The sequence below is a fragment of the Diadema antillarum genome, unplaced genomic scaffold, assembly GCF_040938485.1.
Source record: "Diadema antillarum isolate AM-2024a unplaced genomic scaffold, OU_Dant_1.0 seq00001131_RagTag, whole genome shotgun sequence".
NCBI classification, from domain to species: Eukaryota; Metazoa; Echinodermata; class Echinoidea; order Diadematoida; family Diadematidae; genus Diadema; species Diadema antillarum.
Genome location: NW_027271944.1, coordinates 515,067 through 538,822, shown reverse-complemented (window position 1 = coordinate 538,822; position 23,756 = coordinate 515,067). Strand labels below are relative to the sequence as shown.

Below are 23,756 nucleotides of genomic sequence, written 5' to 3'. Positions count from 1 at the left end.
TCAGAGCATAATAGATGATTGAAGATGTTTCCAAGACAATGAAGCTGCCAGGACTCTAAAAAAGAAGAAATGACAAAGGTTTGTTGTACTTTCTGACTGCTTAAACTGAGGTACCTTTTGTACACATCTTTGACAATTCAGTTTTTAATTTCTTTTCTGTATTTGGTATGGAGAACACATAACTCTTCCTCTAACATTTTCTATGACATCTCCATAAGAAAACTCCCTGTATTGCACATGATGGCAATGTTGGATATTCAATGGTAATTGCAGGGTGCTACTGTACATAACTTTTTGTTACCACTTGCCCGGTTGGGTAAGCAAATTTTCAAACTGTTGCAGAACACTTGCCCGAACATGAATTTTACTTGCCCAATAAAAAGGTCCAAAGATATATGAAAATGATATAGAAAATCACTTGTAAAGCCAAGGGCTTGATAAAACCCAATCATTTGAATAAACAGCACATGGGGAGTCACAAACTTGATTAGATAGTGTATTGGAGTTGGATTGTTAGGACTTTTTCACTCAAGTGTTGGGAAGTAAAGATGGCTTCAAAACTTTTTGCTTGCCCAATTCGGGCAAGTATTTTTTCTCATTGTTCCAAAACACTTCTCCGACTTTGATTTTTACTTGCCTCGGGCAATCGGGCAAGTGCTTATGTAGCACCCTGTAATTGTATGTTTAAAGATTTTTGTCCCCGTTAAATTTCATACATTTGTAAATATATTGATATGTATTGTTTGATTTCTTTTGGGGGAACATTGAAATGCTTGTGAGTGAGCTACCACAGCACCAATGGCTGTATTAAGGCCCCTTCCCTTCATGGATAAATGACAAACAGAAAGCTATGCTAAAAGTTGAAGTCATTCATTACTATTACAAATTAGTAAGTTCAGTTTATAATGTGAGACTTTTCACTCCCCTTCCAATAACAATTTGAAGGAAATTAATTACTACATTGATCATTCTTTATCAAATATGACAGCAACACAAATTTAAGGTTTTCAATATTATGAAAATAAAAGCTTATCATTAGATGAAAATTAAAGTTAGATGACAGGTTTGAACCTTAACTTTCGCACAACTATCTCATATTCACTGACACATTAGAGAAAGAAAAAATGTGAAGTGAAGTAACATGACGATTGACATAGCACCTGTTATTTCTACTAATTAGAAATAGAGAATCACATACAATAACCACAAACAAACAGCAATGTTTAACTTTGCTGGCAAAGGCCAGGGGGCATTGCATCAATTTACTGACACTTCTTTTTCGTCAACATTAATATTGTCGGTGCATATCATGACATCAAAGATCCTACACACAACGTAAGATGGTCAACTCTCCCGATTTTACACGGCCGCTGGTGAAACGGAAGTGGCTGCCGCCCGCTAGCGTTGAGCAGGTATAGATCCAACAAGCGCTAGCCTTTTGCAAAGGCAGCTCGCAATAATTTGAGGACGTGCACAGTCACAGCGAGTGCAGCGACCTGCAAGCGGAGCTGAGCGAGCTGTGTGCGAGTGACCAGGGAGGTGAGATGAAAACCCACTGTGCACAGTCTTTTGGAAATCGAAATAATGATAAACCTGCCGATGGTTTGGTGTAGCTATTGATGCAGTGTAATGCACTGCACCAATTCTTAGGTTTACTCATTATTCTTTACAGAAAATTCCTTCTTTCTTGTCTAAGCCTGTCTTTGGTCCTACACAAACATATCGGGAAAGTACAGCTCACCTAGAAACTCTACCCGCTCAACGCTAGTTGGCACACTCCTTAAAAATCCCACAATTCCAAGCGGCAGCATTTCACTTTTCGACTGAGAGTTGACCTTCTTATGCAGTGTGTAGGATCTTGGTAACATCAACATTGCATTTAGGCCTATGAGTCCTGGGGATCAGATTGCAATAATAAGGACAGAGGTGGTACATGTGGAACCTGTACAAACTGATGTTCGCTTCCTTGTTTAAAATGGCCTCACAGAAACTAATATATCATGCACACAGGAAGCATGCCAAATTCGGTCCTGGAACAAAATCTGAGCTTAAACCGTACATATACAAATACATAACCATACACAGGTCCTATTGATAATAAGATGGGTAAGAAATCTAACAATTTTGCAGGTTTTCTATGGCTTCAAATGCAATTTAGACTATGCAGCATTCACTAGTCCAGCATTCACAGTCCAGAGTCCATCATGTGTTTATTTGACCAAAAATCAGTATAAAATCGGATCACGAATACAGTTGATGAAACATTTTTGTTAGCTCACTTTAACATGTCATACGCAGTATCAACAAAAATCTTAATAAGTTGCGCTTACTCTTAGAAAACCCAGATCATAAATCTTGCTCCATCATAGGGCTAACAGAAACATGGTTGAACTCTAATATGCTTTTTCATAATTCTTTAGATAGCCTCCCAGGCAATACAACATTTGGTACTACTCCCTTAGAAGAAGTTTCTTCCTTTAAATTTCTTGGTGTTTGCGTTGATAACAAGCTTTCATGGAGGAATCATATTGATAACATATGTAAAACTATTTCACGTAACATTGGCGCAATGAATACATTAAAATATTATCTTCCTTCATCTGCATTATTAACTCTTTATTCTAGTTTGATACTACCTTATTTAAACTATGGGATTCTTGCTTGGGGTAATACATATCAGACGTTACTTGATAAACTCCTTTTATTGCAAAAGAGAGCGCTTAGAATTGTTTTTAATTTACATACCCGAGAACATACAGATGCTTTGTTTTCTGATCATAAAATATTAAAAGTAAATGATTTGTATGTGTTTCAACTTGGCCAGTTCATGTTTAATTACAACAGAAACTTTTTACCTAAAATATTCCACGATTCATTTCATCGAAACAGTCATGTTCATAACTATCCCACGCGACGATCCGACGAATTCCATCTTCCATTAATGAGAACCGCACATGCCCAAAATACATTTCTTTATACCGGACCCAGACTTTGCAATAATTTAGATAATAGTTTAAAAGATTCCCCCAAATTTGTCACATTTAAATACAAACTCAGAAAACATTTACTTTCTACTTATAATCTTAGATAATTTAAATTGTTTTAATTCATGCTTGAGCTTTCATCTGTCCTGATGTCGCAGCACTTGGCTTGTTCTGTGTGCAGACCTCTCTTCTTTCTTCTCTCCTCTTCCTTTCCTGTCTTTTGTTCTTCGTAGACTTGTATTGTTACCGTCTTCTCTCCTCTCGGTACTGTCTCGCGTCTTACAGTGTATATACGTGTGGGTAATTGAATGTGTGTACGAATGTGTTGTCCTTGTCATATGATTCGGCACGCCGTACACCGGGGTACCGTTGTAACCCGGGGTACCGCGTTGTATAGCGCCATCTCATGCCCATTATTTATAATGCATATCCAAATTCAGATATGCCGATTCCGAATTCGGATACGGCAAAGTCGTCGCAATGAACTAGCACCATAGGTGTTTTTCGAAGTAATTTCTAGCGCCACACTGTTTTGTAAACATCATCTACTGTAACTTTTATTTTCAGAAAAAAAAAAAATCACTGAAAGCCCAGAAAATTCACCCCAAAATCAATTGTGTTTCTTCAAAATGTGATCATGGGGGCTGCCATCTTTATAATCTTCTACACGTGCGCGAATGGTCGATAATAAGAGATGAAATGCGAAAGAAAAAGGTTCAGAGCAGAAAATAATTATCAGTTGCATGCATTAATTGTTGCATAATCACAAATAAGAAAACATTTTTGTGCATAATAATGCTAAAATAATACTAACAAATATTTTGACACATTTTTTGGTAAGTCAGGGTACAGCACTGAAAAAAAAAAAAAAATCAATTCTACAAAATGGCGAATTTTCATTTGGTACCCCAGGGTACCAAATATTGCATCATATTTTCCCGGTACACGTGGTTCAGTGAACAGTGTCCGGGCACTAGCATTGGTATTCTATATTTTTTTTCCCGACCGGTGTATCTCAAAATAACTACATGTATATTGTTATAGAATAGTATATCATTTACTCATTATTTATCTAGCGATCCACGTCCGACAAGGTTTGCTTTTTAGTGGATCACTATTTTCCATAATCGAATTCATTTTCCGCTAGCCCATGAAGTATTTATACAGTGTTCCTCCTAATTATTGTACATACAGTTGAACCTCTCTTATCCGGCCTCCCTTTATCCGGATCTCTCTATTATACGGACGCAATCTCGCCGTGATTTTTTTAAAATAATTACGGGAGGAAAGGGGGATTCCCAACTCCTGGAGAACTCCTACACAAACACACATGAATTACACATTACTTCCAACATGATTAACATACATTACATCAAATTTCCTTCCAAATTGCTTACCTTCAGACATTCCATCCCCAAATGTAACAACGAAAAGGTTGCAGTATACACATTACTATAAACATGTGGTACTACAATGGGCTACATCAGTACATGTGTATGTATATGTACATGTATAAAGCATCGAGTCTTCCGTATCCGGCCAAATCCCTTATCCGGATGAGCCCCGGTCCCGACTTGTCCGGATACGAGAGGGTCAACTGTGTATGTTGTTCTATAATTTGTCTCGTATATTACATGAATCTTTTGCAAGCGCTTGAACAATATTATTTCATGACATGTATACTTTGTACTATGTTTTTGATTTTCGTTGATTGGAAATAAACTATGATTGAATTGAATTGAATTGAATTGAATTGAATTGAATAGATATGAATTATACACGGTCTAGTGTAGTACCAGATGGGTTCTCCAAAATATCATACACACGTACTTGTGATCTTACATTCTAAAAAAAAAAACAGAAGAGTTTAATCCACACTTTATCATACATATGTACACTTTCCTTGAATATAACTGAATCGCACAAGTTTATGTGATATCATTTTATGTTTAAAAAATCAAAATATTGAGGCATACGAATGTCAATTTTTATTCCCTCTGCATGATTACAGAAGTATTGATGATAAATTAATGGAGAATATAAATATGCAATACTCTGAAGCTGTAAAATTGTCAGGGAAATTGAGGAAAGTAGAAGCATTGTTCAATGGGAACAACGCCTGGACTGCACTGGATACTACACAGGGCTGCCAACATTCACTCACAGGGAGATTCCAACAAGCAATCAGGAAAATCTTGTCGATAGACAAAAATAATTCCCAGGTCAGGAAGGCTGTTATATTATCTTGTCATCAGGAGGGCATGAAGAGATATTTCACATTTATCAGTCAGCTTCCTGCAGAATTACGCAGACTAACAAGCTATATCATATAATGCTGCATCTCAAAAGTGATACAACTTTGGAAGGACAAAATTTAAATAAAATGCAATGAATTAAATTTAAAGCATTATCATCATTAATATTGCAAAAGATGCAAAATAATTATTTACGGCAATGCTAGGGTTTATCCAAGTTACTAGAAACGTAAACTAGTTTTGCATCCTTTTGGTCACACATTATACTCCTACAGACTGCATAAGCCCATGAGAAATCTCACATACCATGTGTGAGAGAAAAACACAGGTGCCTTTTATACTATAAAAGCAGGTAAATGTCACTCCTGCAGATTTGTAACACAAACATGGGCAGCGCAACATTTGTATCCAAATATCAGGCAGCTGACAGGAAAGCCTGAGTAAATAGGGGTGACTGTGCTACCAAGGGGGAAAAAAAAAAAACATTGTCACTGGCCCATGAAATTCTGCCTGAATTCTCCTCCCTCTCCCTCAGTAGTACAAGCAGTTGTCACATAACTTGAAATGGCATATGTGTGACATTCTCTCCATCTAGAGAGAGAGAAATGGTGAGACACAGATCCAAACACAGAGAAAGAGAGACTCATAAATAGCTACATTCACACAGCATTTACAATCTCTGAGGTTTTCATCTTCAATAAGCAGCATCCAGTTTTAAACTACAACGCATGTCCACATGACATCTACTGTACATCGAGGAATGTTCACGTGCATTTTAATTTTGCAAATTTCGTAAGAGTCAAGATTTGCTAAATTAGAATGCACATGAAAGTTCTTGTCTACACTATACACATTGAATGTTAAAGGTAACATTAAAGTTAGGTTAGGTTTAAAGGTTAAAGGTAAAGGTAAAATTTCATGCTGCGAAAAAGGCCGTCGGCTCCAATTCGCAAAAATTTCATGCCGTGAAAATATCGTGTTTTATAGTAATCATAAAGACTGAATTTTCGAGCGAGAGTCACACTCAATGATAAAACTATGGAACCAAGAAAAGTGCATGTACACGTAGCACTAGCGATAAACCAAATACAAGAGTACTGTGCGACGATACAGCAGTGTACAACATGCATTGTAGATTGACCCGGAAGCTGAGAGGGAATAGGGTTTAAAGAGAGGTCACACTCACTGTCAAGTCAGTTGAAACACTGAGCCTACACATTAGTTACATTCACACGCAGTTGCCAAACTTGAAGTTTAAGTCGAAAACTTACCGGTGATTGTTGATGATTAGCTCCACTCATGAATTCATGACACGTGCTCGCGTTCACACCTAAACTTTAAGTTACAACTTAATTCGAGTGAATCCCACTCGATGATTACACTGGAAGTGCAGTCTTTGCTAGATGACCTTATGCCCATACAAAATAGCGCAGCTGACAGTAAACCCAGATGTGAACGAGAAGCAAGGTTCACGCTCACTCAAAAGCTCATTGATTATTGTATCCACATGGAGTGAAACTACAAGTAGTTCATGGAGAGAGCGTAAACCCTAAGATGTCTCGTGGTTCTAATCATCAACTAAACTTTAAGACTGCTAACTTTCGAGTGCATTCACACTGTGCTAACTACAAGCTAATCATCGAGAGTTAAGTTTGTTTAGGAACAGCATGTGAGCCTAACTATTGTACGGTCCATGTGACTATTGTTTGCCAAAGCTGGAACAGACAGATTATGTGGCATCATTCCTACCCAACCCCCCCCCCCACCCCAACCCCCTCACCCCACCCAAAGGGAGGCATAATGGGTGCTACAGGTCAGACAGATGAATGCTGACAGTTTTTCGAACATTCGTTCACTGGTAACAACGAAGTCCTGCAAAAGAACATTTCCCTATGTCACATGACTGGTAAGGGAAAAAAAAGAAACAATTCTGCATGAAGACTTCACACTCCAAAGTCACTTTCTGAGTGCAGTAGACTGTATGATTTGCTATTTAAATGAACAGTTGGACTATACAGTTTCTTCAAATAGCAAAATAAGATTTGGGTGTCATCTTCAAGCTACAATGAACGATCAAAATATCACTTTTTACTAAATGATGGGCAAACTTAAGAAATCTTTGCACAGATAAGGCTAAAATAAGAAGATGATAGGAATTACACTAGTAATAACTTTTTTGAATTATTACAATGACATTAACTGGCAGAAAGCCTCTTATGGACTGGAATGACATCAAATTTGAACTAGATTATTTGCCCATGACAATATCTATTCTGTAGAAATCAAATTTCAAGTATAACTTGCTTCTCTTAACAATTCAAAATACTGTTTTGACAGCATCAACAATTCAAGATGAGGACAAACTTGTGCAAACTCTTCCTAATCCTGGTAATAACATCACAAAGTTCAAAAACTGAATCAAACTGTAACCTCTAGCCAGGTTACTGTAAAACACAATATTTTCGTAGCATGAAATTTTCGTGTATTGGAGCCAACAGCCTTATTCGCGGCATGAAATTTTCATGAGTTGCCTCAAACATTCAATGCGTAGGACCTATAGTGTAGACAAGAACTTTCACATGCATTTTAATTTCGCGAATCTTGCCTCTCGCGAAATTCGTGAAATTAAAATGCACGCGAACATTCCTCGTTTTACAATATTTTCTATTCCTCCGCCATGAAGTGGCTCTAAAGGCAATATGTTTTCAGATTGTCCAAGAACCATTTGAGGTACCGGAATGAAACTTGGCATAGGAGTAGACGAAGCTTCAATTTTAAAATGAAAATTCATGTCAATTTTCTGTGAGATTTTAACCACTTTTAGAAGGGAAAAGTTAATTCTATTGCCATGACTCTATAAATGTTTCTACATCAAACTCATAACTTCTTATTAATGTACTGTATACATCAGAGTTGAGCACTTTAAAAAGCACAAAAAGTGCAGCACTTTAAAAGTGATGATCGCTTCCTATGATCACAGTTGGACTCCTTTAAAAGTCATTCTTTGTCTGGAGTTCTCCTCTTATTAAAGAGCATCTCTGATGCCCTTCAGAACAGCAGGAAATCTGAGCAGGCAAGGCTGACATCTTTAAATTCAGGATGGAACACATCAACAGGAAGTCTTCATCCAGGGGGAAAAAAAAGTGAAAGTTGTTCCTAAAAAAAAAAAAAAAAAAAAATCCCTGCTCCTTCTATCCCTGTTCCTCTCTGCTCTCATCACTTTGATATTTTCTTGGGTCATTTTCCGCAGTACTTGGGTCCATTTTCTCTTTCTCTTTCCACCTCCCTCATCAATTTCTCTCAGTTTTCCTATATATCTTTTCACCTATCCCACCATGTAGACCATAAACTTGTTGAGGATTCCCCCTCCTTCAAAATGCCTGCTTTCCTGGCTGTAACGTATACCACGTTAACGTATACCACGTTCACTTTTCCTCTTTTTTTGGTTCAACAATGTTACAGAGCCTAATCTGATGATATGGTTCCCTGATCACAACTCAACTGGCCTTGACCATGTTTCTGCTTTCTTTTCCTGCACAATGAATGTTCATAACAGCAACTTTCACTTCATCACAACAATCAACATGAATAGCTCTGCAGAAAGACTCTAGTCTGCACTCAGAGAAGCATAGTCATTTCAACACTTGTGCCTACTTGTTACACGATATATAGGCCCTAAAAGATAGATTCAAGAAAGAGGGGATATATATATGCTTGATTTATACATAAAATTACAGTGGCTTGTGAAACAAACTTAATTCTCTTCCACTTGAAATACATGCAGATTCAAGTATTATTCAAACTGTTAACAGAGCAGCACAAAAATCTGTCATTTTGCTGGTATACTTCTCATTTGTTAATAAAAATAAAAAATAATGATAATAGTGTACATACCATGGATTTCCACGTGAAAGTAGGCCCTATATGCTGGAAAATATTTTTCCAAGAGTTCTTGTCCTTTGATATAAAATATGACTTCATTTCCTAGATTTTTTCCATCATAAGTCTTTCAGAAATGTGATTTGATGAAAATAGAACATCTTCTTGATAATCAAAATTGAGTTTAACTGAATAGAAGTAATTTGAATACATCTAATCAGAGATTCCATTTTTCTTGAAAATAAGTTTACAATATATCAAATAAAATGCATACATTCTCCTTCCCCTTTCCCATGGGAAAATCTTTTGAGCGTGTCTCCAGACAAGAATTATATTTCATGACTCATTAAAATCATCTGCAGTAAGCTCTCTCCCCCATGTGGTAATTTACAAGACCTTGAAAATGTACTCTGGCACATCACAGACACTGTTGAAAGGCTGGGTTAGGTCTCAAAGCAGGCATCAGTCTGGGTTTATGAGCAAATAAAAATTTTCCAATAATCTCAAACTCAGGGAAAGAATGTTGCTCATGTTTGCACACCTTACTCTTCCCTGCATGAAAAGAATTTGATTTTTTTTTTTATATTAGACAGTGAAGGTTACGACTATGGTTCCATGACAATTAAAATATATGTCATGCTATCCTAAATTTCTCTTACCCCCTGTTCAGACGCAAGCAAGTTTATACCAAAAGTCGATAAAGAAACAACGTATAAAGAATCATCGTATAGGCGACAGACTGTTCAGACGCTAATCTCGACCATTCTGGAAAACGTATAGATGCGCAGTTTCCCACTGCGCTTGTTATTGACAAGACGTCGCCGCTAGTTAAGAGGAATAGGGTCACCTTTCGTGCACACTCACATCAAGCTCCGCCCAGTTATACCGTTTTATGGTTGCCATACATTCAGATGCCTATGGAATGCTGATTCATCATCGAGTTCTAGTTCGAAACAATGCTCTGACCGTCGTTTCGTTATACGACATATCATTATGTGTTGTTTCATTAGTCAGCGTTCAGACATATAAATTAATCTTATAGCTACACCGTTTTGGTATAGCTATACCATTTTTAGTATAATTTTTTTGCATCTGAACACCCTATGAGAGTGCAAGGGATGAGAGTTCTGAGCAGACATGTGTGCCACAAATAATCTTAGACAGACTCACTATGACAGAGATAATTTTCCTGAAACTTTGTTCCCTTCCAGTATCATTATCAATGAATGAATGAATGAATAAATAAATGAATGAATGAATGAATGAAATTACACTCTACATCACTTGCATAACAACTTTTTTTTTTGTAAGTTCTGATGTGGATGAGTAGGCCTACACCTGTACATCATCATCAACATGTGAACAAACGTTCTAAGCCCAATTCTAATTTTTGCCAAAAAAAGAAAAAAAAATGACAGGATACTTTCAGGAGATGAAAGAAATGAATTTGTTCAACACCTACTCAGGAAGAAAACAACAAATGAAGTCCCCACTGAAAAGAAATTGGTGAAGTAGTCACATTGGATATAGTGAACTCTTCATGGGCCCTGACTTTCATTAACAAAATTTGGAAATTTATTTCATAATGCATAAAAATGATTGACACATACTGTTCACAATATGGTTGTTGTCCTGCCAGAGACATGGGTTAAACTCTTGAAATTTGCTTATAGACATACAGTGATTTCACACTCACCTACAGAATGCATTAATGATGTTTCTGAAATGCATTTCAAAATTAGTGTTCACATACATGTAAAGTCAGAAATCAATGCTTTTTCTTTGGTATCCTCATTAGGTAATCACTTTCAACTTACACTATGCTGAACTATAAGTTCTTTCAGAGAGAAATTTTTTTAAAAATGATTCATAAGTCTGTTAAGAAAATAATTTGTTATTTGAGTTACTTTTTGTTAGTAAAAAAAAAAACTTGAATTACTTGAATTACTTTTCTCTCAAACATATTTGCATTTGCACTCTAATACAGTAGTGAGGGGGGGGGGGACTCATTTTGAAATGCATGTTGGAAACATTACAACTTCTTTAAGTAAGTGTGTAACCTATCTTTGCTCTATTTTGAGCAAGTTTTCACAAGTTATAGCCATGCCTCTTGCAGGGCCACAATTAGTTATTAACTTTTATCTTGGCAGGCAGAATACACTATTGCAGCGTGCACACGGACACCTCTTCCTATTCTTTTTCATTTTCACCAGATATATTCTGGGCACAGGAAACAACTGTGGGAGCCGCATTTCACGGGGTTTTCCTAATTACATTACCAAGGTTATCAGGCACAGATATTCCAGCTCTATCATGTGAAAAAAACAACCAATAGACCCTCTTAACTGTGGGAGGACATCATGCTCTGGCCATCCCACAATTATCTCACTTGAATCTCTTCTTTTCCTTTAACGCTGCATACAGTGCTACGCATCACACACTTTAATAACATACAAATAACCCTAGATGATTAAAAACCTATTGGAATAAGGAAAGAGTAAAGGGTCTTTAGGAAGCTTGAAATTCACACAGAACGCACTTAATACACATAAGCGACAGAATGTTTCTCATTTGGGAGGGGCAAATGAAAGAAAAAGAGCACTATGCAATGACTAGTGATGAATACTACTGATATGACATATTAAGTGTATGAGATCTAGCTATCCATATATCTTTATATTGTATATAAATAGGCCTACATAATAGACCCTACTGTTCTAATATTCATATTCACTCACATTCAATGCAATTATGCATAGCTGTTTTTATATCACTTTTTTTCTTCTGATAAGGGGGTATGATGGTGTTGAACCTCCGAAACGGTGGATAATGTCCAAGCAGAGGAGAGGGTGTGGGAGACAGATATTTGCATGTAATATATCATACTGAAAAATACATATATATACTTTTCATGTTCCAGGCATATTAATGATGAAATCAGTAGATCAAAGCACATTCACAAGAATATATTTTAATCATGATTTTTCATCCATTCATGTTCATTCTTCTGATTCTGCTTTTAAACAGATTTACTGTGAACATAATGTGCCTTTGAGTGTGAGGTATAGTTTGCCCACTCTGGGAATGGGCAGTCCCATATCACACATTGTTATCATTTTTGTTACTGCCTATCAAATATTGCCATCACCCAAGTGAATACATTCAAAATCACTATAATCCTCATCACCACTGTGGTATTCATCTTAGTTTGCATTCATAGTTTGCATTCACTGTGGAGACGGCAAGGATGAAATTGCATCTTTTCAAACAAACATGAAAATTGATACCTACCATAACCATCATCACCAAATGGTCAATTTCAAACTGCTACTGTTCTGAGCCTGGAGAAGGTCACATGACTCCACGGGGGATGCTAGTCTCTAACCTCGGATTACAATTCTGCAAGTAAATGAGATGAAGAACAAATTTACCACAAACAGTGCACATGTCTAGACCAGGTGTATCAAATGGCTAGACAGACTGAGCTCTAGTTTCAAACACTTGCGAACAAAGAGTTACTGACATTAAATCTTCCATAAATCAGTTAGTAACTCCATACACATGGCCCATTAGCATCATAAATAAGTCAGAGGTAAACAACATCAACAACATGGCAACAACACACAAGGTAGACCAACACAGCTGAGCACTGCAATTACGCAGGTGGACTGGCGCAGATTGAAGGGACAGGCTTACACACAGGTTGTAGGAGGTTAGAGGCAAGACAAAGGTGAAGGCTGAACCCATACAGGTGGTAGGACTGGCCTGCACACACTTATTTTTAGCGTGGGCGGTGCCCTCTACGCAGTTCAAGCCTGCCACGTTGGTCCGTACTCATCATCCTGGGCAATGGATGTTACATCTCAAAGGAATGAAAATATCAACAGCTATGAGAGAAACACACACACACACACACACACACACACACACACATACACACAAACACAAGCAATATACTCAAGTAATGAACATCATCTAAAGTGCATGAAATACAACATTAATGTGCTTCCAAACTTTGAATACAAATGCATGAAATTGCCAGGATTTTGACTTATTTCACATTGGGAAAATTTTTACTCTTTAGATATAACAAAGCAGCTGATTTAAAATCACAGAAACCTTGACATCAGGAATTGTGTTTAGATCTTTGAAATTAAATTAACCCATTGCTAATAAGAAACAGGGTAGTTCCTGTAGAAAGTGCTGTATATGGAGATTGAGAATCTCATAAAGAACAGATTAACATGGACAGCATACACAGCTTACAAATGCAAGTGAATTTAATGCTCATCTACAATGTATCTGCACTACAGAATGGACAAATCATGTACTTCATTCCATCCTGGAAGATCATAACAAAAATGTAGCATTCTTTACAGTATAGGCCTAATGCGTGTGGAAAAAAAATGCATTTGGAGACTAGCTGCTTTTCCCTATTTCATTTTCCCCCCATATAATATGCAATTGCATGACTGAAGGCTACTGTCGCGGGAGAATATTGTTCTACAAACACGTAGGCCCTACATGGATTCATGAAAATATTTCATAACTAGATATATCGCTACGGCGACTGATATGCCTCCGCCATAATGCATGGTTCTCCTAATAGGTCTATAGTACAATGTCTTGACAATGCGTGATGACAGTTTCACACAATTGGCAAAATATTAAAATGACAGGTTTGACACAAATGTGCTGAATGTTCACTTTCCTAGAACTAGGTTCAATTGGATGAATGATTAAAATGTCAGAGTGCAGGTATTTGGGGAACTGATGATTTTTACTTGACTTCTGACCCTTTTATAAGTTTATGCATTGAGTAATTTTCAAGGTATTGAGAAAAATTATAATTTCAGTATCAAATGGGAAATAGCGTTATATAAACCTGGCCTTTGACCTTTGACCTCACAGTTCCAAAGAGAATCACTGTTAGGTTGAACATGCATAAACATGTAAGTTTCATGATGATACCTTGAGTTACTTTTGAGATATGGAGGAAAAAGTGCAATTCAGCACTTTCACTTGACCTTTGACCTTTGACCTTTTGGCAAGAAACTTCCCACAGAATATATATTGGGTAATACATGTATACATCAAGTTTTAAAAAAAAAACCTTCAGGCATTGCATAAATATAAGGAAAGTAGTGATATTTTGAGGAGTTGACCTTGACCTTTGACCCCATGACCTTTTAACCATGACCCCCAACTTCCCTAGATAATCACTGCCCATTGGAACAAGCATATATACTAAGTTCCATGAAGATACCTTGAACCATTTGCGAGATATGGAGAAAAACATGAATTTTCAACCTTTTTTTCACAAAATAACCTGTGACCTTTGACCTTTGACCCCGTGACCCTAAAATCCAAACAAAGTATTATCCCCCCAGGATATACCCTCATACCAAGTTTGATGTAAAACCACCACACGGTTCTTGAGATATCGACAAAAAACAAAACGGGACGGACAGACGTACGGACGGACGGACGACCCGAAAACATAATGCCTCCGGCCACTTCGTTGGCGGAGGCATAAAAACATATTGAACTTTCCAGGATCAGGATAAGACCTGTTAACTCTTAATGTGCCAGGCCCAAAACCCCTAACGTGCCAGAGGTTTTTACCTATCCACGCCAGAACGTTTCGAAACTGGACTGACAATGAAGTCTAAAACCGCCATATCTCTGAAACTATTGGCTGTTTTGAATTGAATTCTACACAACATATATCAAGAAATGTTTGTTCTTTCATGTCATGTAGTCAGTTTGCCATAATATTTATATGAACCTGAAATATTGCAGAAATAATTGATACATCAAAAAAATTATTAGAAATATTTGTGTAGTATGGAAAAAAAGGGTCAGTCGTGTTTTTTCTTCAATAGAACGCTCCCTTGACTCTGTGAGAAAGTTTTAGAGCAACATCTCCCCTTTCAAATGATAACAAAATTGCCTTCTAGAATTGTACGATTCCAAAGATACTAGCAGTTTATTTTGTCTTAGCAATTTCTCTTTCTACCTCAGTAATTCAATCCCAAATCTGAGTCCTGTAGTCCCAGATCCTGTATTTGAAACTAAAGTAATTGTCCCGCGCCCTGGAAGAGTGTCTTTTGTCCACTTGAGAAGAAAGAACCTAATAATTCTCCTTTTGTCTAAGCGGGGGTACTCTATTGAAATCGGCAGGCCTTTGTCCGTGCGCAATTCCTATGCTAGCGTGGGGACGATTAGTGACGTTCACCAAAACAAAAGGATGAAAGACTTGACCAACGAACGAAAGCTGACCCTCTTTGAGGGACAAGATCAAAGCAGCTTCCCGCAGGACAGCATCGAAGCGGAACAATGCGAGTGGAACCGCATAGACAATACACGCAGATTCAATAGCATACACACGCGTGGTTTACCAATGAGACTTTTGATCCATACACATCTCGCAGAGGGTGCACTCGCTGCGGATTTTCCCGACGTGAAAGACACTGGCTGAAAAATCATGCATTTACTCAAAATTTTCCAATGTAAGCATGCTCATATTTTTAGTGGAAACCATGGCTATGCTAATCAGCTACCAGTACATATCATTGGCAGTTTCTTGGTGTAACACATTACGGTACCACAAGAACTTAAATGATCCATGCTTTTCTCGCTCTTCTTAGTCGCCGATCGGCGACCATGGCACGTCAGGACTAAGGTCGCCGTTCGGCGACCATGGCACATTAAGAGTTAAATGGCCCTATTACAAATCTATGACTGACTGGGCGTCATCACAGGTACATCTAATTCAGGTACACCATGTAATAGCCAGAGTTCACTTCTGCTATGTAGCACACGAGCAGGACAAAAAGACAGGAAACTACCTTTTCACTAATCACCCAATAAATGATATCTAAACTGTCCTTTGCTTTAAACCTGACCTCAACTCTAGGTTGAGCCTACAGTGTGGGAAACAAACCAACAAACAAAAAGCTGCACATATATTGTAGTTTACATGGCATGGATGCTAAATTGTAGTTAGCAGGGATGACAGAACACCTGCGATAAAAATCAATCTGCATTAACATGGCAAACAAAATGTAATTCTACAAATTAATCTATTCAAATTTTAAAAAGGAAAAATAATGATGATGTCCAGCAACAAAAACATTGCCAAGTTAAACCTGTTTTGAGTCAAGGCAATTTAAAAACTGGATCTTCAATGATTTTCAATTTTGTCAAATTTGATATGTCTGAACACAGAAAATTTCATACCTTAATATAAAATGCAGAATCGCTGATATTCTCATTTTGTATCATTGTTCATCAAGTAAAGAGGTGTTTTGAAAGTATCATACACTTCTATGCTTCACTTATGGATGACACAAGCAAAGTGGAGGGGAAGGTCAAAGGTCATACACTGTCCCTTGCCTAGCACAGAATGAAGACACGTGTATGTGCTTAATGGCATTGTACGGTCAGTGAGTATAGTTTCATTTGCTTACTCAAGAAGTGCAAGTGTTTACCAATGGTACAGATGTATGTGGTCAGCAACAACTACCAACAGACTGGTTTACTAACGTATTAAAATTTAATGCATGCCTTACAACCTGAAAGCTTGCCCGAGTTTTGCCCTGCATAGCAACAAGTTGTTGTTGTTATGTCGGGCAAAACTCGGGCCAACAACTAATGTTGCAAACTGGATTCCAAGTGTTGTAAATAATGTTTCTGACGTACAGATTAATAGAATATAGCTTGTTAATGTTAAAGACATAATTTGCCATTTGCAGATGAAACAAAAACCCAGCATTAGTGCTTTAAAATAGTTGTGTGTGAACTCTGTCTCTAGCTAGGTGTGAACTAGCTCTAGATGTAAAATGTGAGTTAGGGATAGAAACAACCACTGTAAAAATTTGAATCAGTAAAATCGATGTAAAGTATTGTTACAAAACTGTGAACAATAGTTATAATAAAAATGTTTCCAGACTAAACTGTCTACAGTAATGGTTTATTGAGAAAAATACAGATATCTCCTTCTTATATTCTAGGCTTTATCACAAAAATTGTATATGATAAGATGTTTTGTGGTACAACAGACCTACATTACACGTGCATTAAATGTCATATCTTGAATTTTTTTTACATCACCATTCCCAAAGGTAAACAGGACCTTTAAGTCATGAGGGGAGGGGAGGGGGGACATCCATAAATTTGATTATGTTAGTAAACCATCCTATTTGCTTGTAAACACTGTCATAAGTTGACATCAACAATATATGGCACAGATTGTGACATGCTTCCATACTTCAAACAGTTCACTCACAGGAACAATGCTTAGGACATATTTCAGCAAAGAGTACATACATGTACAGACAGAGTTCTTCCCTCTTCACTGTCCACTGCACTGGTTCTCCTACTCCAATTAAAATACCGATTAATGCTTGATCTAAACTCAAAATGAAGGTTCACACAAGCACAGGGATAATAATCAAAAGCACTTTTAATGTTCTTTCTTGGTCTGAAATCTTTTTTTTTAACGGTTAGAAGAAAATTAAGGGTTTCTTTTTAATTGTAAACATGATTTTGTGAACCACTGATATCAGCCACAATCACATGCAATTTAGATAAGGTATACGATTTCATGACTCTTAGCTTTTCCTTTGGTTGGCATGTCAAAACATCATATTGAAGCCACTGTTTACCAGTTTGGCAGTGATTAAAAAAATGTTCAAATTATCACATTTGGTGCATATTATACATGTATTGTTCAGTTGTACGGTATATCATAAAACATCCTACCATATAAACCTTGGCAATAAAGCCACAAATATGAGGAGATATCACTAATTTTCTCAATAAACCATAACTGAAGACAGTTTATTCTACAAACAATTTTAATAAAACTATTGTTCATATTTGGTATATTCAACAATACTTAACATCGATCATACTGATTAACATTTTTACATTGGTTGTTTCTATCCCTAACTCACATCTTAGAACTATTTCAAAGTAGTAAAGCTGGGGGGTTTTTGTCATCTGCAAATGATAGATAGAGGCTTTGATACAAAGTAATGCACTATAAATCAGATATACACCTTCTTCGTCCTGTTGAAAGCCTTTCGGCCAGGAATAACTCCAAGATAGACTTCTGAATATTTTCCTTCTCAGAGAATACATAATGCATCTTGGATTGACCTGTTTGCACGTTAAATTTACAATCTCTTCTGAGTATGGTACAATGTACAGTGTGACACAAGTGACAGAACACTCACAAGGTCTGGTGAACTGCACTATTGCTTTATTCAACAGAATGCTGGCTTTAACAAAAATACAGAAAGAAGTCTGTGTCTCTCGTGTTTGTTCACACATTGAAATATCCACAACAATGGACTTTCCTCTAATTTACCCACATGCACGGATGACTGAACACACACTTTTGTACCCGATTCAACAAAAGGCTGTGATTTGAGCTGTAACAATATAAACACGCACACACACACACACATCTGTTCTCGCTTGGGTCTAGCGCCTGTCATACTGCGGCCACTTTATCCTTTCTTTCCTCACTTTTTTTTTTCAAATATTCATACTTTAAATGGGGATTTCCAGACAACATACATGTAGCACATCTTGATTGATCACCTCTTTTAGGCCACAGGACATGCCAACTCACATCAAATCACTCTGTGTTCTCCCTCTCAAGTGTGTGTCACATTAATCACATTATACAATTTACTTGCATGTCATCCAAGGTCAGCAAACTGTTGTCTCTTTTGGCATACAAACACATACCAGCTTAATGTATATTGCCCATCTTCATACACTTAAAACAGCTAGTTCCAATTTTGAAATAAATATTCCTAGGCACACTTCTTTTCTATTCTTTTCTTTTCTTTTCCCTTTATTTTTAAAGCAGCAAAGTACTACATGTAGTAACTAGAATTAAGAAAGTAGGCATACTTGAAGAGAATGAAACTTCTCTAGCACTCTCTCTAACTTGGCTGGGAGGATGTGAAAAAGCTCTGCTACGTGACCCCAAGAGCTCTGTCTCAATTTTGACGGGAAGTGTTCGCATCCAGCCAACAGGAATTTGACATAACTGGGCAAAGCATACGCTCGTGTCTCCATGCTTGGCTGCTGCTGTCTTCCTGCATCAGACAAGATGCTTCCCTAACACTAGGTCATGGTGGGTCAGTATATGATGTCCAATATGTAATGAGAATTTCCTCTCAGGATGTAAAGCTAAATTACTCTATCATGAGATACACTACAGGTTTCAAGGTTTAACATTCTGCATAGAGTTCATACACTGTGTGTAGGCTTGATGTCTACTTTACCTTGCCACTTCGTACTACTTTTTATTTCAACATCAGCACATGGAATTTGAAACAGAAAAATCATAGCACTGGCTTACTACGATTTGTTTGGTCACATAGATAAATTCTAATGACTGCTGCCCTTGAATACAAAATATAATCTAGGACTTTCTTTTGTTTTTTCTGCATTATTCTATCACATGGCCCTTGCGGTACACTTTCATCACTACCCTTCCCAATTGATTATACCAGCCTAGCATTACCTCTCTATAATTAACCTCTCCATGCAATAAATAACAACCTACAGAAAGATCTAGTACAACAAATCACTTCAGGTTACAATTAATCATGACATACGGTGTAAACAATCTGTATATTGATAAATACTACAATTACTGCATATATTATTATTATTACTATCATCATTATTATCATTGTTATTATTGTGGTTATCATTAATAACTTTCAAGAATAAAGATAATAACTGTACTAGTAATAATAATGAAAATAGCCAAATAATAATCATAACAATAATAAAAATAATAATAAAAATAAAAGTACAATTTATAACAACATTAAAACAACAATTCATTCCCCCATATGGACAACTATATTAAAAGTATTTACCAAGGTAGCCAAGAAATACAAGATATGAAGTGTATGTCTCACAATGAACCGGGTCCTGGTATATTGACATGCCACCTAGTTCTTTCTCTACTGTACAGATCTAAATGTCGCAATGGTTAGTTTCTATTTGCCTCATACAGAGTAGATCATAGGACAAAATATTTTAAAAATATTGATTTTCTTTTCAAGTTTTAATTTACACTATAAAAAGATTATTGGGTGGTTTGCAAATCACACAGAGCAACAGAAAGTCTTTGAGGCATGGGGGGGGGGACTTTTATTGCAGACCATCTCATGTACAGAACAGCTCTTTTGGTCCTACATTGTACAAGTCTGGTACAGAAACATAAAATTCAAACACAAAATTCTAAAATCCAATCAATCAAAAAGTCTTCATCTTTCAACTTAAGCTCTTCTTTCATCATAGTCTAAATATGTCTCATTGTGTGGTTTCAAGGCTGTGATATACTGTTTGGGTTCCAAGAAACGTGCATACAGCGTCCACACACTATGACTTAATTCATGTGACTCATAAATTGTGTGGGACATGCCAAGGGAAAAACAATTTTCCTTCCCTGGTCTAGTGCATCGAAAGGAAGTCTCAATTAATGAAAAGGTCTTGAGTACTGGCTACCCCAACAGCACTGGCTAAAATACAGCAGCTCTGAAAGTCTCACGAATTCATACATTACACGCAGGTGTGCAGTGCAGAATAGGCATGATATCTTAAAGTCTGCTGACTACACCTGATCATTCATATCAGGTATAAAACCAAGTTCTCTGGTATTAACCCATTAGTAACTGGACCACCCAAAACCGCCCGTCTGGTCACTCCCTAGAATGCCTGAAACTGCCTGTCCACCTTTTTACAGTTTTATGCTATACCATTTTTATTGTTTTCAGATAGAATATATTAAAACGTACATTGGAAGAGGTCAAAGGTCAACAAGACAGAATTACATTGTACTTCTGTGACACACAAGTCTCTCGGTAAAGTCTTAAATAGGCTTTCCGACATACATAACTGAAAAAAGACAAAAATAAACATGTGAGCTATTTTGCATGATTTAGAAAGTTGTCAAAATGAGAGTAAAATTGCTGTACCTTCTAGGGAACAATAGGCCATTACTTATCATGGAATCTTCAGTTGCTAAAGGGTTAATGCATGAGAATATGTGACTGAGTGACTTTATTTGAAATGCATTTTCTTTTATTCTGGTGTTGGTTTAACTTGCTTCTGTCCCAAAACAAGGAATGCATTCAAGGCATAAAATTATTATCTAAAAAAATAGCAATCCTTAATTTTTTATCAGCTGAAATACACTTATTACACAGTCACTACACTTTAACACATTTGTTTAGTGATAGCACCAATAAAATAACAAAATATCCCATTTACATGTGTACTTTCTGGTGTGTTTGGTCGTTTGTATCGTGTTGCTGTTTTGTTTTTGGGGGGGTTGCTTCCTGATTAGAAGAAACTTCCTTGTTTTGACAGTTCAAAGCCTTTAAAGAACGTAGGTCTTTCATAAGGGCCATTTTGTAAGCTACATATATGTAGGAATTGGGAGTAACTGCAGGTCTATGTTCAAATATAAATTAATGATTGTGCCTGAATATGTCTGAAGGGGGAAAAAAAGCAAAGCATCTCAGCCCTAACACTAAAGATGATACATTTGTAAGAGTACATGTCATCTAAAAGAAATACCAGATACAGATATACGGTAAGTTGAATCATGACACTCAGTTGCTTACAAACATTTAATTCAATGGCATGCAAAGTTTTAAAACAATGTCTCTGTGTAGAATAGCCAGAAAGAAACATTTCACTTGCCAGTTGCCAGAAGTCTACTTGAAATTCAGAAATTTGTAAGATTTAGTTTGTATGTCTACACAACCATTGTAGTTTGTACCGTTGCACTACAGGTGCGGTAGTAAGAAGTTTTGGGGTCTTTTTTTTTAGCATAGAAAATGCATTTTAGTAGAGAATGTTCTTAATGTATTTTCGATTACCAGTTGACAAGAATCAGTACCTTTCTGCTCTCTTCAAATGGTCAATGATGTAACAGATCGCAAAAAAGATTGTGAAGTTGGAAAGACTAATTCTGACTAATGGTTCAAGCATACATACCAGTATTTTTTAAAATTGGACGAGACACATGAGGCAACATTATGTGACAAGTGAGATTGTGTTCACATCTGAAATGCTACTAACTGAATTGCTTGTTGCTTTGTACTTTCTAGTTTGTTGAACTTAAAGTGATTCTTTCATAAAATTTGTACATAGGGTGCCTATGCACTTAATATTTTCTGCAAAGACTAGTTTAAAGCCAAGATACATACACAAGAATAAACTATGAAATTGACTTTTGGGAGATTTTAAAAACAAATATTTATTACATGGGGACATATACATACATAATGTATATATAGAATGTTATCCCTTTGTAACATATTTTCAACAGGGTGCCTATTCAAGGCAAGGGCAGCTTCATTCATCATGAAAACAGTTAAAGAGCGACAAGTGTGCTTGGTCCCACTTATAAGTGGGAGTTTCTTGCAAACGCTATGGGAAGTGAGGGTACTCTCGCACCCGATTGGGCCTTTTCATCAACAAATGAAATGGCCCCTGCTGCAATCAGGCACCCTGTCGCAAGCAGCGATGACTACTTTATATACAAATAGATAATTACTAGAGTCTCTATATATAATAAACAGACTTGAAATGCAAAATTTGCTACCATGACTAGAATCTACACGTAGTTAGTCTACTTTGTGTTTTTTGAGGGGGAAAATATTTTTCTTTGCACTTGCACTTTATTTGCAGGGCTAAACATACTAGACCTAGAGGCCTAACTGATTCATTGACCCTCCCGAGATGAAAAATTTGAGACACTACTAGTACTTGTCTATGATTTTCCTCTAATTTCACAAATGTTTTATTGATTGATTTTAAAAAAAAGGAAACATTTAATGCTTTGAATAACTAAAGTTTACCCCTCTTCTCTTTCAATGAACCTTTAACGTTAGTAAATTTCTAATTTTTTTTTTAGCATCATTCATCATTGACAAGCCTTTGAAGGTCAACTTTTTTGCATTGTTCTACTACTACAGCTACAGTACTAGTATAACTAAATTTACACTTTGCACCAACCAAACATCATTAATATGGTCATCCTGCCACTCACTCTTACTAGTCTTAGCTCACCAACGCGATTTGCAGCATCCGGGACTACTGTCGGCATGTATTCTGCTGAGATTGCAGTAACTGGGCCAACCACATACCGCTTCATTGAACAGAGCTCCTTCCGTTTCATTGACACTTTCACTTGAATTCTGATACGCAAAAAACCCTAAAACCACGCAAACCAGTGCGACTTCTGGTCACATTAAACTCTACAATCGAACACAACGCTGGCTCATTAAGATTTGTCGAAGATCTCAGCCTTACCTTGTCACTGTTCTAAAAAGGCAGATAGGATTCAGCAGGGCCGATATCGATGATAATGGGAAAACCGCGTCGAGGCGAGGGGTACGAATGTCAAGCTAGTACCAAGTCTCCGTAGTCTGTACACATGTACGCGTACGTCTCGCATCGATTGCAAGATCCGGATGGGGATCAGGGAGCGAAGAGGTGCATCAATACAATCAGAGCTCCTCTCTCGTTCGCATATCGACGGTTTATTATGGAAACCTGCTATGCTGATGCGACCTTCAGTGTGTGA

General features: G+C 36.9%; 1 pseudogene; it reads right to left on the bottom strand.

The window, feature by feature from the left end:
- LOC139744051 (chondroitin sulfate N-acetylgalactosaminyltransferase 1 pseudogene) overlaps positions 1-23,498 on the bottom strand; it is a 63,569-nt pseudogene extending 40,071 nt beyond the window's left edge.
- Between the last annotated feature and the right edge of the window lie 258 nt (positions 23,499-23,756).